Source organism: Thermobia domestica, chromosome 1 (assembly GCF_964235325.1).
Source record: "Thermobia domestica chromosome 1, izTheDome1.hap1.1, whole genome shotgun sequence".
Taxonomy (NCBI): domain Eukaryota; kingdom Metazoa; phylum Arthropoda; class Insecta; order Zygentoma; family Lepismatidae; genus Thermobia; species Thermobia domestica.
In genome coordinates, this window is record NC_137454.1 from 135,442,165 (window position 1) to 135,459,951 (window position 17,787).

Here is a 17,787-nt window from a genome sequence, read left to right on the forward strand (position 1 = left end):
CAAAGTGTCGGTAGCGCATCTCAAACTTGTTCAACTGTTTTTCCTGATAGTGAATATTACACTTCTTCAAGGATAATTTGTTCATCAAGGAGACCCATACATTCTTTTCTGAATACTCTATATAACTTGCATATTAATATTTTAGAATAAAAACTGTAATTACGTGTAGGCTTATGTTTGTCATGAAAGACATGAAATTACATGTGTCAAAAAAATTGTACATTTCTATTTGGATTCTTTATTTAGTCTTGTTCATGAAACAGTGCAGAGCTAGAAGAACAACCATTTTTTCTTTCTTTTTTGTTTTGTAAGGCCACAGTTTACCTTCCAACACCCAATTTTTCCTCCCGTACCTCACCTCTTCCATTTTTAGCATAACACGCAACCCGCTCTTGTGTTGCTAGCAACAGAACCCGATACGATCTAGAAGAACGAGAAATGTGTGGGTTCGTTCCACTTGTATCGGAACACCACAGCGCAGCGCAGCTGAAGGCGGGTTGTTCGGTGAAAAAGTCCCTCAGCGTCAAGACGTCGCGTTTCCGTGTTACACCTGGGGGTCACGAAGCACTTGTCTAACTGACAGGATAAAGTGTCATCTTCACGTATTAAAACACTACAAGAAACATACTTCTCTCTTCTACAAGTGTAATTCGGTTTATTTTTAGTTACTTTGTCATATGTTGAGTTTTACGGAGGAGGCAGGAAATTGCTGTAAGTATTTAGTTTATTCATTTTCTTTTTTCTTTCTTTGTCTTTTTTTGTATTTGTTTCTGGACTGAATTCACACCTCGGTCTTTTCCATGGTTAAACTTCGTTTTTACTACAGTTTTTAATAAGAGTAATTAAACTGGTAAATCCCAGTAATTTATTTTTGTATTATGGATGTGGGGACTTGGTGAAACCAGATATAGGCATAATCATTTTAAAAAGTGCTACGCATATTTATTTTAAACTATTTTAACTTTCATCTGCTTGTGTGTATATCCTATTTAGATATACAAGCTAATAATAAGAATGCAAAACAAACAATCAAGTATCTTTTTATGTAATATTTTTGAAGGATCCTAGGATAGTTTTTTCTTGTTTTTTTAATGGAAGCTGTATTGTTTCCTTGTATTTCTGTATTTTTCTCTAATTTGATTAAAGGTGGCACGGTGACTCAGTATTACAGCGCCCCATATGGTGTGAGAGGTTCTTGGTTCGATCCCCGGCCATATTAGTTCGTGGTGGGCAATATCTTTTCTGTATTTTTCCCGAGTTTCTCTCGTTTACTCTCTCATTCTCATTCTACCAATACATTTAGAATTATTCATCTGTCTCCTTTATCATACAGGACAATCGTAAGACATAAAACTAAAAATTTCATTTATGTAGTGTATATAGTAAGATTTACCATACGCTATTTATAAAGGATAAATAATTTGGTTAAATTTCTGTAAATCTCAACTATTTCAGTGTTATAAACTCAGTTGGCTAGACTAATTATTACTTTATTACATGAGCCTGCATAATCCTGGGACGTAAAACTAAAAGATTTCATTTCATTTTACATGATAGATCAGCAGCCTCATTACGTATTAACAGATTCAAAGATTGGTGCGTGGCTGAATGGTAGAGTGTTTACTTATGGTTCCAGCTCACGCTAAGTGGGCTTCGTGGTGGACAACTTGTGTACGTGGGTTTTTTCAGGGTTTTCCTCGTTTCCTTTCAATTTCTTCACTCTACCATTTCTTCATTCTCATAATTACCGTCTCCTTTAGCCTACACTACATAACCGTAGGACGTAAAACTGAAAGTTTTCATTTCATTTTGAAATCGACGCTGTGTCTAATTGACTAATCCCCTCGAGACGAGAAGAGGTATAAGGTTTTCTAATCTCGTCTCATACATTTTGTAGAAGTCTCGTCTTGTTTTGCAAATGAACAAAATTTACGCCCTCTTTGCTTTTCTTAATTTCGCCTAGAAGTTATTATAATCCTTCCGCGTCACGAGAAGTCTACGAAGGGTTGGATAGCCTATACGAGATAACATTTAAACCAGGGATGGCTAATTCCGGAATTTTTACTTTTCGGAATCCGGAAAGTAAAATCGGAAAAATTCCAGAATTCGGAAAATTCTAGATTTCGGGGAAAATCCGGAATTTAGAAGATTCCGATTTCGGAAAAATTTCGGATTTTTTCTCAATTCTGAAATTTTCTAAATTCCGGATTTCGGGAATGAGAAAATTCCGATTCCGGAAAATTTTGGCCATCCCTAATTTAAAGCTTATTTATTATTGTAGTATACTGCGTAATGATTTGAGTATCTCTAAACGTTGATAAATTTTCTTCATTATGTTCTTACAATCATTTTATCAGTTTATAGTTTTGATATTATGAATCATGGAATCATGGGCGGCGATTAGGGGGGGCAAAGGGGGGCAGTTGGCCCCGCACTTTTTTTAAGTAACCAATTAATGTATATAGTTTCATTTGGAAATGTAACGATTTTGTATGTGTTACTGATTAATAGGAATAAATGCTGCCATATAATATTTGCTGTTGCGTGAATACGTATTGGTTGTCTTCCCGTGGAGTAAAGAAAGCTACAGTAATTGAATCACTGATTGGAAAAAGGGAATAAGTGCATCAGACCTAAGTTTTCAAAAACGCTAAAAAACCTTCCAGAGGCGTTGTTTGTACTTGTTGCAAAAAGTGTATAATTGATTACTTGTAGCAAAAGAACTAACAAACACTAAGACAAGAAGGAGAATCTTGTATTGCAGCACTGCAATTGGTTAAATAAGCTTAAAAATGGAAAAAATATTCCCTTTTTCCAATCAATTAGAGTTGGACGCAATTGTAATTGTGTGTAGGGCATGTAATGTGCAGTTTATGATAGAAGGCTATGAAAATATACATGCTGAATACAATGTTGTATGTTAATCTTGGATATACGTATCCGAACTATCACGTATGTTAGGCTTCTAACAGTGTTATTGTCACCGTTCGGTTTTTTTTTTTTTTTTTTTTTTTTTTTTTTTTTTTTTTTTTTGTAAAGCACATGTTATTTGTACAGCAAGAAAAGTAATACTATAGACAGCTGGAAAAACACGTAGCAAAATACGTTGTCAAAATAGAATGACTTTACATAGGGTCCTATCCGTCTGCATCTTCGTCTTCTGCAGTTTCTTGGTCAGTGGTTTTCCATGAACAAATCATCCTATAAAACTTTTTGTATTGGTCAGGTATGCATTTGATGATTTGTGAAGAATCGTTTATCTTTTTCTGATTGATCGGGACTTGCCAATCGTATGCCTTTGACGTCGGCAGTGGAACGTTTGTGACATTACTTTTGAGTAATCGAAAAATATCAGTTCTTAGTTCATTGATAAACTTATGAGCTTGCACATAACCTAGAGATTCTCCTTTATAAACAGAGTCTCTATTTAATTACTTGGAATTTCACTGGTTTGTCCACAATGCTACCTGAAGATTTCTTGTAAAACGGTTACCACCAATGTTTAAAATCTAAGATTTCTTCATTTACACCTTCGTAAACCTGAAATGGAGTATCAGTATTTCTTGCATTCGTAATCATGTGGTTATACTGTGCTGGTAAATAAATGCGATTGTGTCGTTTGAGTTCTCGTTTGATTATAACAAACTTTCGGTCACATGGTAAAAACTGTGACCTCTGACAGGCAAATATTGCTGTATAGTGGTAAATCGTTATGACACGATCACACTGAAAAGCATTAATGTCATTGTATGATTCCAGTTTTGGTATTGTATGATCAGCACTTGTATCACTGAAAACACGTAAATCTGTAACTGATTGGGCCAAATATTTCTCTATAGATTGTGCAATGCGAAGACAATGCGAAGTATCGTAACGTCAGCAGAGGGCTCTAATGGTTGTCTACATACACACAGTCTCACAGTTGTGGTGGTATCCTATAGTGATTGGAAGAAGGAAATAAGAAACGTAGTTATTCCCTGTTTCTAATCAGCCAGATATTTTGTCTTCTACATTGGCCATATAGAGTTGCCCAAACATTCCTATTTTCTACTGAACGATGTAACTATCTCAAAGGAACACATCTGCTATCTCAGGTTAAAATCGCAAAAAATTGTACTTATTCCCTTTTTCCAATCAGTGGTTCAATTGCGTTTTAATCGCCACAGAAAATAACCCCAAAAAATAACCTATTGGAGCACAATTTCAGCATACTTTCATTTCTTCTTACAAGGGCTCGATATGTTAGTGAGCCGCTTTGAAGCTAATCGAAAGAACATTATGCAAAAAAGTAGGGCCTATTTCACAAGTTATTCTTTAATTGCACAAAAATTGACAGTTCCTAAAATGTCTTTTCTTCTTTCTAAAGTAAGGAATATCGATTAAAAAGAGCGTGATAAGAAACAACTTCTACCTTTTCCATTGTTTTGTAGTGTAATATACGAGTGAAGTGGTGTGTTTAAGGATGTACGAGTGTATATACAATAACATTTAGTAAATTGAACATAATTCTAGGTTTTAAGTTTATTTTGTATAACTGAAGTGTGGATTGTAAGTATTGTTGTGTTTTGATGTGTTCCAAGAAAGTGAAATCTGCACCTAATGGCAACGATCATATTTCAAGAAGTTGCAAAAGCAAATATTTCTTTAAATGTCATAGCATATGCTTGTAGTATTTACTGTCTTTCATTTTCTAAGAGTAATAACATACATTTAATAGCATGTGTGGAATTAAATATTAAGTTTTTCATTAATCCTCAGTTTCAATATAACTTTTGCAAAGCAAGCATCATTATTCATTACTATGATTAATATTATCCTTTCTATTTATTTGTTTTGCAAATTTATTAAATAATCTAAACACAATTTTCCAGACAGAATTTTGAGATGTTCATGAGCAAGGAATCAAATCTCTTCTTACACTTTCGTTGTTTAAGAGTACAAAGGGCTAGTATCTACTTGCGTAGTTCTTCTCAATTTACTTAATAAACTATTATATACGATATACGGTATTTTAACTGAAAATATAGTATCCTATTAGTTATACAACCTTTCGTCAAACAAAATGTTAGAAACAACCAGGAAAACTAACATTTATATACAAATATTCAGATCATGTCTTGCCCCCTCACTTTTAACGTCCAACCGCCGCCACTGCATGGAATACTAAAACAGAGATTGATATCTAAAACTTGGGTGAACTAGTGTTGCTCCAAGACTCATGAAATTTCTCATCTCGTCTCGAAAATTAGATAGATACGTCTCCATTCATCTCGTTTATGAGATGAGAATTAAGTAGGGAAAAATTAATTGAAGCTTGTTTAATGTCCTGTTTCAGCACCGACACTATGTGTGACAGGACTTGCTGCATAAAGTTCTTGTGAATTAAAATGAACAAATTGTCGTCGACAATGCATCCGGAGTTCAGTTGAGCACCCTCGTGGCTAAATGGTTAGCGTACGCCTTTGACGCGGGAAACCTGGGTTCAATTCCCGACGAGGGTTCATGTGGTTGGGATTCCACGTTAACTAGTAGATTCCGTCTCATATAGTCTCGCTGCTGAAAGGGGCATTAAACTCAAAATCAACTCAACTCATCACTCCAAAAGGCAAAAACAGATTATAGTCTGTAATACAGAAACACACACATAGGAAACTTCTAGTACAATAAATTGATTTGTTTTGTAATATATAAAACGAGAGAGTGGGAACTAAGTATGCCGCCACTAACATGGAAACTGAATGCCTCTCCATAGGCTCTGGCCTCCTTAGCCTAGGCGTTAATCCGGGTTTATAAGATACAATTAACCTAGAAAGTCTTACTATTTCGTTGTCTTCTTCTTCTGAAATCTTTTTGCATTTAGCTGAATTCGGCTTTACGGATCGCTGACTAGCACCTTTCTCTATCTTGTGTCATATCAACTGAGATACCACATTGCTCCATATCTTCCTTCACACAATCAATCCACTTCTTCTTTGCTCGACCTCGCGCTCGTTTCCCATTCAGTCCTACAGTTACATATCCCCAAGGTCTTCTTCTTATATGCCCTTACACGCGCCTCTGGCGTTGAAAACCCGAGTTCGATTCCTTGTGGGAACTCATATGGTTCGGATTCCGCGTTAAGCTGTAGGTCCACGTCTCATATAGTCTCGCTGCTGAAAGAGACGCTAAACTAAAATTCAAATCAAATCAAATACATGTTCATACCATAGAAGTCTTCTTTCTTGCAGCTTTTCCACTACTGGCCTTTTTCGGATCACTTTATTCGTAATTTTGTCCTTCCGCGTCATTCCACACATCATCCACTGTAACATCATCTCAGCAGTAGGGAACTTATGTTCCTCTCTCTTCTTCATCGTCCAACATTACGGCCCGTATAATATGACACGTCTCACTGTTGTTTTGTGAAGCTTTTCCTTTAAGGTGTATTGGTACCTTATGATCACACAAGACCACTGCCGTTTTTCTCCATTTTGTCCAGCAACTACAAATTCTGCTGTTTACATCTTCCTATATTCCTGCCTTTTCCTACAGTGTTGATAAGGAATATTTGAATTTTTTCGTCATTATCATTTCTTCTTCATCCAGTGTATTCTTGTATATCCGATTATATCTCTGCTGAATGGGCGATGTAGATATTCTGTCTTGGTTTTACTAATTCTAAGCCCTTTGCTCTCCAAATATCTAATTCCTCTTGGCTTCACTCACCAGCAACAACCGTTTTTACCATTCATATTTAATTGAATGGAAGGTAACATTAACCCAAGAACAAGTTTCATTCTTTCTTCAAGTAAGTATTGCTATATTGCTGGGTTTTTATTTGTACGCGTACTTATTCGCGTATATATGCCGCTCCTTTCTGCGGCTTATACATGCTAGGTAGGTAATAAAATGCCCTATACAGATCAAACTATTTATGAGAAGAACTGAATCAATTCTAACGGAAGTTAACAAAACATACCAATATACAAATGATGATTATTTATGAAATTATTATTTATTAGCGAACAATGACTGATATTTTCAGAAAGATATTTGAAACTATCCATGCATCTGATGTACTCGTGCAGGAGTTATCCTGGTAATTGGTTCAATTTATTCAATATATATGTGTAAACAATTCTAAGGACTTGAATCGATTACATCAATTTTTTTAACGCTCACACAGGTTTATAAAATTAGACTAGTTGCGTTTAAAATTAGAGGAAAGGGATTGCATACTATTATGAAGTTGTAATATATGGAAAGTATTTATTTCAGTTTGCAAATAAGACACGGCTTATATAAGGCGAACTTCGAAAAGACAGGAAGAGAAAAATATCCTGTATGCGGTGCAGAAAAATTCTGGGTGAAAAGCGAGGACGACAATTTTTCAAGGAGGGTCCTGAGAGAAAATATTTTGCGTGGGGATTACTATTTCTTTACTGCCCTACATCTATAGTATTTTTCTTAGAATTTCAAGCATTTTCTTATATTTTGTGTTTGGTTTTTGTCTCTTGTCTTAGGCACAAGAGATAAGTTTAAAAAGGAAATAGCTAGATGCTAAATTCTCAAAGCAAACTCTGAGAGACCCGGGTTCTTTTCCTGGCGAGAGCTCATGTGGTTCGGACCTCACGTTAAGCTGTAGGTCCACTCTCATATAGCATCGCTGCTGAAAGGGACGTTAAACTCATATCAATTCAACTCGAAGCAAGCTCGATTACATTCTTATCAAGTTATTTCTTTGAGAATAATGGAATCAGAGTCGTACTTGTTTATGAGCGGTCGTTTGGAGCAGTACAGATTGTAAAGATAGATATATGCCATTTTATGTTAATCCCTACAAGATTGTTCTAAGACTTTTTTCTCGAGCTCTCTCGTTGCTGAAGGGATAGTGTTTTATATTTTAGTACGGGAAACTTGGGTTCGATTCTCAGTAGGAGACCATATGACTCACATCTCACGTGAAGAACTTCATATTCCTTGGTATTGAAAAGTCACTAAATTCCAAACAAACACTAAGAGTTTGGTTTATTTTTAGAAAAACCCTGTTGATGTTTTTCAGAAGCATATTAATCCTAGGCTGGGATTCTTTGAAAGATTGTGTTTAATATGTAATATTTTTTTCTTCGTTCTGTTGAAATAGAACGTCTTTTTTCAGCACCGAGACTTATGAGACGTGGACCTACAGTTTAAAGTGAAATCCGAATTATTATAATGCGTTCAATGTTCTCCCACCCGGAATTGAACCAGGGTACACGTTCACCAACGCGCGCTAACTACTAGACGAACGGATGTTCTAAAGCATGCATTATCCATATTACGATCGAGAGCATGCGTTCAAACAGACACTTGGCACTGCATGCAGATAACATTTAGCAAAACACAATTTATAAAGCAATATCCTTCTTTTTCTCTTTATTTAGGCTTACTTCTGATTTTGCTTTTTTCCTGCTATTTCTATAACCTTTTCGTTGTTTTTTCGTTTTACCTAGCTAGTTTTTCTGTATTATCCCACACCCATGTTTTGAAAGCTTCTAGCTGTTTTTTTTTTTTTTAAATAAATTATTCGTAATATTCATGAGTTTCTTTTCCTTATAGAAAATTACTCCACATGAAACATTTGATGAGCCTTCCTTGTAACTATGATATTTTTAGCTAAGAATGCAAGCGGCTACAGAGAAAAAAATCCGTTAGGAGGTGTTACCTTAAAAAAATCGTTAGTAGGTCTTGAAATGCTATTTTATCTTATATAAACTTAAAAAAGTTCGGAGAAATTTTTTGATCCTCTAGTTATCCCTCAGATATGGTCTTGTGGCCATTGCTTACTTAGCTCAATGAAACGAACAAAACAAAATTAAAGCGTTGAAAAAATGATGACGAAAAGAATTAGGGATTATATTTCTGGGCATTACTAGCATTTATCGCCTATCTAAGGCCGTCTTGTATGAGGGATGAGTCTCTGGACGATCACACTACCCGGAAAAGTGCGGAACAAAGGAAGCGGCATGGGCTCATTATGTTAGATACCATTCCAGCATTTGCCTGGTGTGAATGAGAAAATCCAGGAAAAACTACTTAAGATGGCTGCCCTGATAAAGCTTTTATATCTTTCTGACCAAGTATTCCCACCGGGAATCGAACTCATAACGCTCGCACCAAAGATGAGTAGTATTGTGAAGGCCTGGGGAAAAAACGGAAATTTTGGGAAAAACTGACATTTTCGAATATTTTACTACGTTATACTTTTCAAATGAAAACTATTTTATGTTTACTAGTTTACAGTTATGATAATTGAGTCTTATGTTTCTTGTATTAGAATAGGGAAAATTTGTGGCAACAAATACAGGTGCACCACTCCTTTAAAGTTAGCATCGTGATAGAATGGAGTTATGGCTACAAAATATACTAAAATATATTTCTAGTTAGATTAATTAACATTGACTCATTTAAATTATATTAACCCTTACGATACCAATGTGTTTTCTATAACGTGGCTCGTTGAGCCCATAGAGGAAAATTCATTTTCAAATAAATTCTCAGATGTTTTATTAAATAATCAGTTATAAATGAAATAGTGTCCCCGGTGGATGAGTGATTAAGGTCATCGCCTTGCAATCATGGGTTCAATTCCACAAATGGGAACACAAGTGGTTTGGATCCCACGTTAAACTGTAGGTCCCGTCCTCTGGACGTCATAATCATCCCATGGAAGGAAATGGCAAACTACCATGGGTTCGACTGGGTTATACAAATAGGTTATATTATTTTAGGCTACAAATAGGTTATTTTAGGCTACAATATTCGACTTCAGAATATTAGCACTGAAGCTACGAAAACACTGCAATGCTATAAATCAAAACATCTAACAAACCGTTTAGAGCAAAATCAAGCAGGATTCTTTTCTTAACATACCATTATACAATGTTAATTTTTTCGATTTTTTTTTTTTTTTTTTTTTTTTGTCCACGCAGAGAAGCACAATTCACAATATAATTGGCTGTGGGTTCGACGACCCCCTCCCTTGATACCGAAAGGTTTAATATAGACGCATTTAAATTATATTAAGCAATCTTACGAAGTTCTCGCTTTAAGGCAGGGAAGTATTAAAATAATGGGGCCAGAATCATTTTAATTAATACCAGTATGTTAAATACATATTTTATGAAGATACGTATCTTCCTTGTGCTGTGCAAAATATCCGGAAATTTTGAACCCATTAGATTTTTTTTTTTTTTTTTTTTTGTTCGGAAATATTGGCAAAAAACGGAAAATATAATTTAAAACTATTTCTTAACCTGATGCTAATCTTATTTGCTGTAACATGTCTACAGCATACATACAATGTATTTCGCTAGCGGGAAAAATACTTAAAGCAACAGGTTTTAGTTTTACTTTTTAGTTTTCTGATTTCTCGAATAACTCAAAAAAAAAAAAAAAAAAGAGATGATCAAATTTACACATACACACATACACCGCACAAGTACGTAAATTTGAGCAATGAGAAATATATTAAAGAATTTAACATGTGAAACTTCTGTTAAAGACTAGCAAAATACCGCACGGGGAGAATACATTTTGGACAAAAAGGGCACCAAAACTGTCACCAATGAACTGGGACCCCAAATAACATGAATTCGATACTAATATCTATTAATTTCAATTATTTTTACGTCACCCGCCCCCTTTAGGAGTATTAATGGGGGCTGAATTTTGATTTAAACGACATCGAAGTGCTATTGTTCATCTCAGCGACCTCAAAAACTATGAATTTGGCACATTTTTAATTTTTTTATGTGTCCCCTCTCCCCCACCCCCAAATTACGAGGATGGATTTGAATTTAAACGGCATCGGAAGTGCTACTGTTCATTTCAGCGACCCTAAAAACTATGGATTCGACATTAATATCGGTCATTTTCGATCATTTTTATATAGTCTCCCCTCCTCCACCACCAAGCTGCGTGGATGAATTTGGATTTAAACGGCATCTGGTGAGTCACTGTTCGTCTCAGTGGCCCTTAAAACTATGGCTTCGACACTAATACCGACCATTTTTAGTCATTTTTATACATCTCTCCCTACCCAAGTTGCGGGTCTGAATTTGGATTTAAACGGCATCGGAAGTGCCACTGTTCACCACAGCGGATCTAGAGCATATTCTGGAAAAGTTACGCTGCGTGATTGTGTTCTACGCATCGAGGACGCGTGTATAAATACAAGAGACAACCAAGAGTTGACAGTTCCATATTTTGAGTTCGGAGCGACAAGTGCGAAAGCAAAATATAGTGCGACTAGAGGGTTTTGTGACTATAGCTTCTTAATGAAAATAAAGTGTTTGAGTAGGCCTGGGTAAGACCAGTGCATTCTATTTATTTAGAACCTCGGGTTTTGATTCTGAGTTACGTGTCTTTTGTGTGGATTTGTATAAATATGAAAAAGAAACGAAAGATGGATAAAGAACAAGGGAAATATCAATATTTCGTGATTGAGTCAAATAATAAGACAATGTATCTAATTTGCAATCATTGTGAGACTAAACATTATCAGAATTACTCCAAATTTACAGGAAGCTTACAGTAAGAGAAATATGAATCTTTGAAAAGTGGGTTGAAATCTCACTTGTTGTTTAAGAAGTAAATGCTGAACAAAAAACAACTCATGCTACAGAGGTTTATTCATTCATATTGAGCCGAAGTCAATGTGCAACTGTACCGCACCTGCGCAACTTATCGCCGTGAGATTGCCACAAAGCAAGCAACAGTATCTTGTTAATCACGTAGTAGAGAAGTGTAGTCGAGTGTAGTTTGCTGCCGCCGAAACTGAAAAGATTCTAGAAGGAATTCATTGTGACACCTTTCCGACACGTACGACGGTGTTGTGCGTCGTAGAAATGTGTCAAGTACGTAATTCTCGTGTAGATCGTGTCACTGTGAATTCTATTGTATGGAAATATATGCAGCTCAGAGTCCTGGGCCCACCACACCGACGCAAGCAGTTAGAACCCTCCCCTAAAAGAGTTCATTATTGTGGTCGCTTTCTCGTACAGGGGCAAACTGCATCTCCGAAAAATAGAATGATACATCAAAGTCAATGCTCCGTACTACTAAATTTATGTCCTGACTGAAATGTACCAGCACGAAATTTCAGCATTGTATGGACAAGAAGTGAACCAGATTCAAGGTGACCAGACGTCCCGTTTTAGCCGGGACAGTCCCTTTTTTCCACCGTTTTTTTTCTGATTCTCGAACGGGACGCTTAAATGTCCCGGTTTTAAGTAAAAATGACCTAGGTGTCTCGTAATTATTATTCAAAATATAAATCGCCAATGCAAATTCTCCCTTCCGTACCGCAACTCGTACAAGGTTCAGCCGTGAACTTCTGAATTTTCAAATGGGAATTGAGTATTCGTGGTTCAAGTGAGAATTGAATGGGAATTCTGAGTGTTCAACTAGTTTAAAGAATTGTTGGGTAGAACTTGCAATCGGGAACCATTATTTGTTGTGTGGTACACGCAAAGTTAGAAACGGTGTGTTATCACTCTGACTTGTGTATTTTGTAAATTGAGAACACTGCTGAGCCCCAAAATGCAATCTAGAAGTCAGATATCCCCCCCCCCCCCGTAGCAGACTCGTGTGCGTCCCGTTTTCGCAAGTGAAAATTCTGGTCACCTTGACCAGATTGAACTCACCAAAACAAGAAACAAATATAGCTAAGTCATACGGGAAAAGCTCACTGAGATTCTATCGCCGTGTGAAACAGGAAACTGGAATTTCGGCAATTACCCTCTCTGATACTCCTGCCAAGAGTCCAGATGCCAACCCAATAGACTATCATGCCTTCAGATTCCTCAAGTGACGCCTGTCCCATCTTCGAGTCCGCATCATTACCGGCCTTTGGAAAGCCTGTAAATAGGTCTGGGATGCAATATTCGTGGTTCAGCTGCAACTCATTCATCTGCAATGGAAACTCCTATGCCAGGCAATTGTCAGTAAAGGTGACTGCAGATCAAACACAACCGATGTTGGAAACACGGCATTTCATAGATACGTGGCACATTCAAATTCTGCTCAATATAAGTGACTAAACTTCTGTAGTTTCCGTGTGGCTCATTCGATAGCGAAAAATGGGAAACCACTTACTGACGGTGAATTAATGAAGGATTGCATAATTGCAGCAGCAGAAGAAATGTGTTCGGAAAAAGCTAATTTATTTAAAAAACATTAGTTTGTCAGTAAAGACTGTGTCTCAAGGAGTAGATTATATTGCAGAAAATATAGTAGTAACTCAATTGGCTGATAAAAAAAAAAATCACACTCAGGGTGGTTCTCTCTGACCTTGGATGTGTCAATAGATGTTTCAGATACTGCCTAGCTATCAGTTTTTATTTGAGGGATAGTTTAAAATTATGAAGTGTGTGAAGAGTTTCTCGAAATTCATAGGATTCATGAAACGACCACTGCAGAAGATGCTTTGAAAAGAACTTGAGAATGATGTTCAGAAAAACAATATTCAGTAGAAAAAAAAAAAGTATATCACTATTGATGGTAACAAAAACATGTGTCGAAACAATAAAGGTGTCATTGCTCTCAATCAAAGGCAGTAGAAAATGATTCAAAACCATTAATCGTATGTTTTTGTGCATTAAATACTTGGATGTATCAGAAGTTTTAACGCTAGTCATGTCAGCTGTTACACATGCGCTCAATCATCGTCAATTTCACGAATTTATTGAAGAGATTGAAGAAAATGGTTTACCATATTACGCTGGCTTAGCTGCGGAGAGGTTCTACCGCGATTTTTTTTTTTTTTTTTTTTTAAGGTCCGAACAATAATCGAAATTTTGCGAATGAAAATAATAGTTTTCTGGGTGAGTTACACAACAATGAGTTGTTATGAAAGCATTTTGTACAGAATTAACTAAACATATGGATAGCCTTAATTTAAAATTACAAAGAGAAAATCAGCCTGATTTATACAGTCACATTAAGTCCTTTCGACAAAAATTGTTTTATTTCAATCTCAATTTTTAAAAAATCACGAATTTTAATACATGCCAAACGTTCAATCAGCAAACTGAGACTCAATTTCCAGGAGATTTCGCAATTGAAGCTTTGAATGCTTTAAAAATAAATGTTGAATCTCGTTTTTCAAATTTTGATGCAATTGCAAACAGCATCAAGATTTTTGAAAATTATTTTAAGCCCAACATAGAAGCCCTTGCCCCAAAATGTCAAATGGAAAGGATTTATTTGCAGTGGAGCTATTTTTTTTTTTTTTTTTTAAAGAAAAATATCTAAGTTCATCGTTGCTGGAATTTTATAAGTCTTCCATTCACAAGGTTTGATCAGTTGCATAAATTTGCTCGTAGCATTCTTTCCACTTTTGGAACTACTTATCTGTGTGAAGAAAAAAAACTATCCAAAATGAAATGTACAGGTAAATATTTACAGATCCAAGTTAACTGATGAGCATTTGAAGTCATTGTTGATAATTTCCACTAGTAAACATGATCCACAACAGCAAACAATTGTCAGTGGAAAATTACAGTTACATAAATATCATTAATCATATTATTATAATCTTAATTTCATATGTAAATTATCTATCTTGCTATGTCACTTATTTTAAGTTTTTAAGATACATTTCATATCTTTAATTAGAGATAAATTTTTAATTTCATTATATATGTCAGTTATTGTGCTTCTTAATTGGTCGTATAGAAACATCTCATATTATTTTGTATGATTTACTTAGAAATTTACAATTTAATCAAAATGAACTGTGACGGGCCGGATTGATAATACTTGCGGGTCGTTCTTGGCCGGCGGACCGTAGTTTGGATACCACTAACGAGTAATGTTATTAGAGTCTTATCAAATTCAAAGTCTGTCCTTTGCATTGACGAAAGGACAGATCTTCATATTGCATTTCATAGAGAAAAGAGAAACGCATGAAAAGGTAGTTGATTATACTGTCGTGTCAATTGTACTTAGTAAAATGTTCTATCTTGCTATAATTACATTGCCTGTCGCCTGAAAGCGTAAACACATTAAAATTTCAGACATTAGCTATTCAATTCTTGCTATTTTCCGCTGTCACAAAAGGTACACTACTAATTACCAATTAAATATTCAGTAAAGACTCTTTTTTACACAACATAACGCCTGAAAAGACATATATTGTCTTTTAGAAGTAGATGTACATTTAATCCTTTTATGATACTCGAAGAACACTATCAAATATGTAATATGCAAAATTAAGTTCATATTAGTGATCAAGGGTTGTCGGCAGAAACTATGAGGGATGACCATTTCGCCCCACTCACAAAACGTCTTCATAAGGGAGGTAAATGGGTGCAGTGGTGTACGCAGAATTTCGTCAAGGGGAGTTCAAATATTCAGTTTCGTTTCATTTTAGGACAAGCATTATTTTTGCACATAATCTTAATATAGCAAGTTTTAACTTTTCCATATCTTCCTCAAGGGGCGAGTGTTAAATCCCGAAACCACGTAGCGAACGCCTCTGGGCAGATATCAGTCCTTCAAAAATAACGATGATAAAATAAGGTAACAGCCTGTTCTTTGGCTCTGGATAAGCTTATGTAATTCTCTTTGCATCTCTCATAAATAGCAAATAAATGCTTAATAAAAAATACTGTTTGTCACCTCTCCTTGTTTTACGTTGGTCATAAAGAAGATTGTTCAGAGCACAAGGGAATCAAGTCCAAGAACTAAAGTTTGAGTGAAAAAGAAGTACACGGAAAAGTTTATATAGCATTTTTCTGTTTTTACGTTATAAGACATAGTTACAATATTTGGATATGAATCTCTAAGTTCTGAAGGGAGCTACAGATAGAGATCTTATAGATCAAATGTGTACAAAATGACCAAAAAGCGGACTTGGTTCTCTTGTGCGCTGAATGACTGTATGTAGAGTACATTTACTTGTAAAATAACCTGTAAGTTCGTGCGTCTTGTGTTGTATCAACTGACTATGTATTATCTGCGTAAAGATATTTATTTCATTATCAATAAGTAATAATAATAAAACCTGCTAACAGAAGTTACATTTTAGTGTTTTTATTTAATTAGGCTTATTATAATATAGATTTCTATCCCTTTTATTTTTTCTCGAAGGTTATCCACATTAAATCTAAGTAAGAAAAATATATTTGTTGCTGGCAACGTTGTGTCAGTGGGTTTTCACTGTTTTTCCCGTTTTCTCCCGCATTCTCATTCCACAAATTTTTCATAATGATTTACTTTCATTAATCATCCGTTTTGTTCAGCTTGGGACATACGACTGATAGGTAAAGCTTCCACGAATTACATTTTTTTCTGATTGTGTAATACTTGTTGTTTTATGATAAATTATATATTTATCGGGGATCGTATTACGTATAAACATAGTTCATTTTCGATGTCTGATTAACCTGTTCTAAGGGGGATCTTGAGCTGGGTTAGTCCCCCTTTCAATATCTTCGTCATCGGGATGCTCCTTAGTCTAGTAGTAGCTGAGCAGACGCTGAGATTCGTAAAAGATTTCCACGATGTACTTTTTCTTCTAAAATTGTTCCAAAAATTAAACTCTTCTATAGATGATACGCTTATATTTCTACCTTATGGTATGCTTTTACACCGGTCTAATTTATAAATAAATTTAATATTGTATTCCAGAAATATTTGCCAGTCATAAAATAGCTTACGTGTGTGCCGTATATAATTACCATGACACTTTCCCTAGTGCTAATATTGTTTCATTAAAAATTTAAAAAAAAGGAAGACTAAAAGAAAGAAAGAAAATAAAACTACGTACGGAAACTGTGAAGTCTTTAATCATGCTATATTAGATTTCGTGTCGTCTTTCTTCTTCTGCATGCTAATCATTAAATGCAAAAATAAAGAGCAGACTTTAGAGATAATGTTTGCAAGCTTCATCGAAGCAACTGCGTTCTCTTCCGCATTCTAGCCACGGAAAGTGTAGATAAATTCTAACAGCAAATGTAAATTATTAAATCAAGTGAAATAGACTGTTTATATTGGATTACACAGTCTGTGTATAGTAGAAGTAATATTAACAATAATTTTACTTTGTTATCGCTTATTTCTCGAATCGCCATGTATCTTATACTCTGAATAAAGATCTCACCGTTGGACTAGCGGCTACCGCATATGCCTTTCGTACGCGTGCTTCCGGGATCGATTCCCGGTGGGAGAGCATTGAACGCTTTACGCTGCTTCAAGTCCACCTTAAATCGTAAGTCTACGTCTCATATAGACTTGTTGCTGAACAGGAATTTTAAACTTCAGCAAACTAAGAAACTTGTGTGATTAACACCAATTATGCTAATTCTGGACTTCAATCAAAAAAGAACCACTGTCAGAGCCGATCCATTTTTCATCGAAAGTGATGGTTCGATGCAGTTATTCCTTACACTCAGAGAATTGTATGCCTCTAGAAGACGATTCTTATTGGTTGTTGTCAACTCATGTGACACGCATAAGCTCGACTTTTTTTTATCTTATCGATTGTACAGAGCTTCCGAATGACAGTGTTATATAATATGCCTAACTCCTCTATGATCATATGAACAATTTTCTGACGGTCCGCCTGCACAGTGTCCTGAAGAGTGCTCACGCGGCTCATTTTGCAATACTGTGTCACCGGAACAAAATGTAACCAAATCAACGGCGAATTGTGTGTTCACTTCCCATTCCTGGCTCAAATACTCTGTTAATATTTTTTGCGACTTGCTGGGCACATTATCCCAGCCTGAATTCATAAACAGAAAACACTTGAAATTTTGTGTT

At 35.6% G+C, this 17,787-nt stretch overlaps 1 protein-coding gene across 1 annotated transcript in view; it reads left to right on the forward strand.

Annotated features, from left to right (window-relative positions):
- The first annotated feature begins 455 nt into the window (after positions 1-455).
- LOC145666597 (ankyrin repeat domain-containing protein 46-like) overlaps positions 456-17,787 on the forward strand; it is a 111,214-nt gene continuing 93,882 nt past the window's right edge. The window contains exon 1 of the mRNA XM_081734003.1: positions 456-711. The gene's annotated coding sequence lies outside the window, so the exon portion shown is untranslated. The remainder of the gene's footprint in view (positions 712-17,787) is intronic.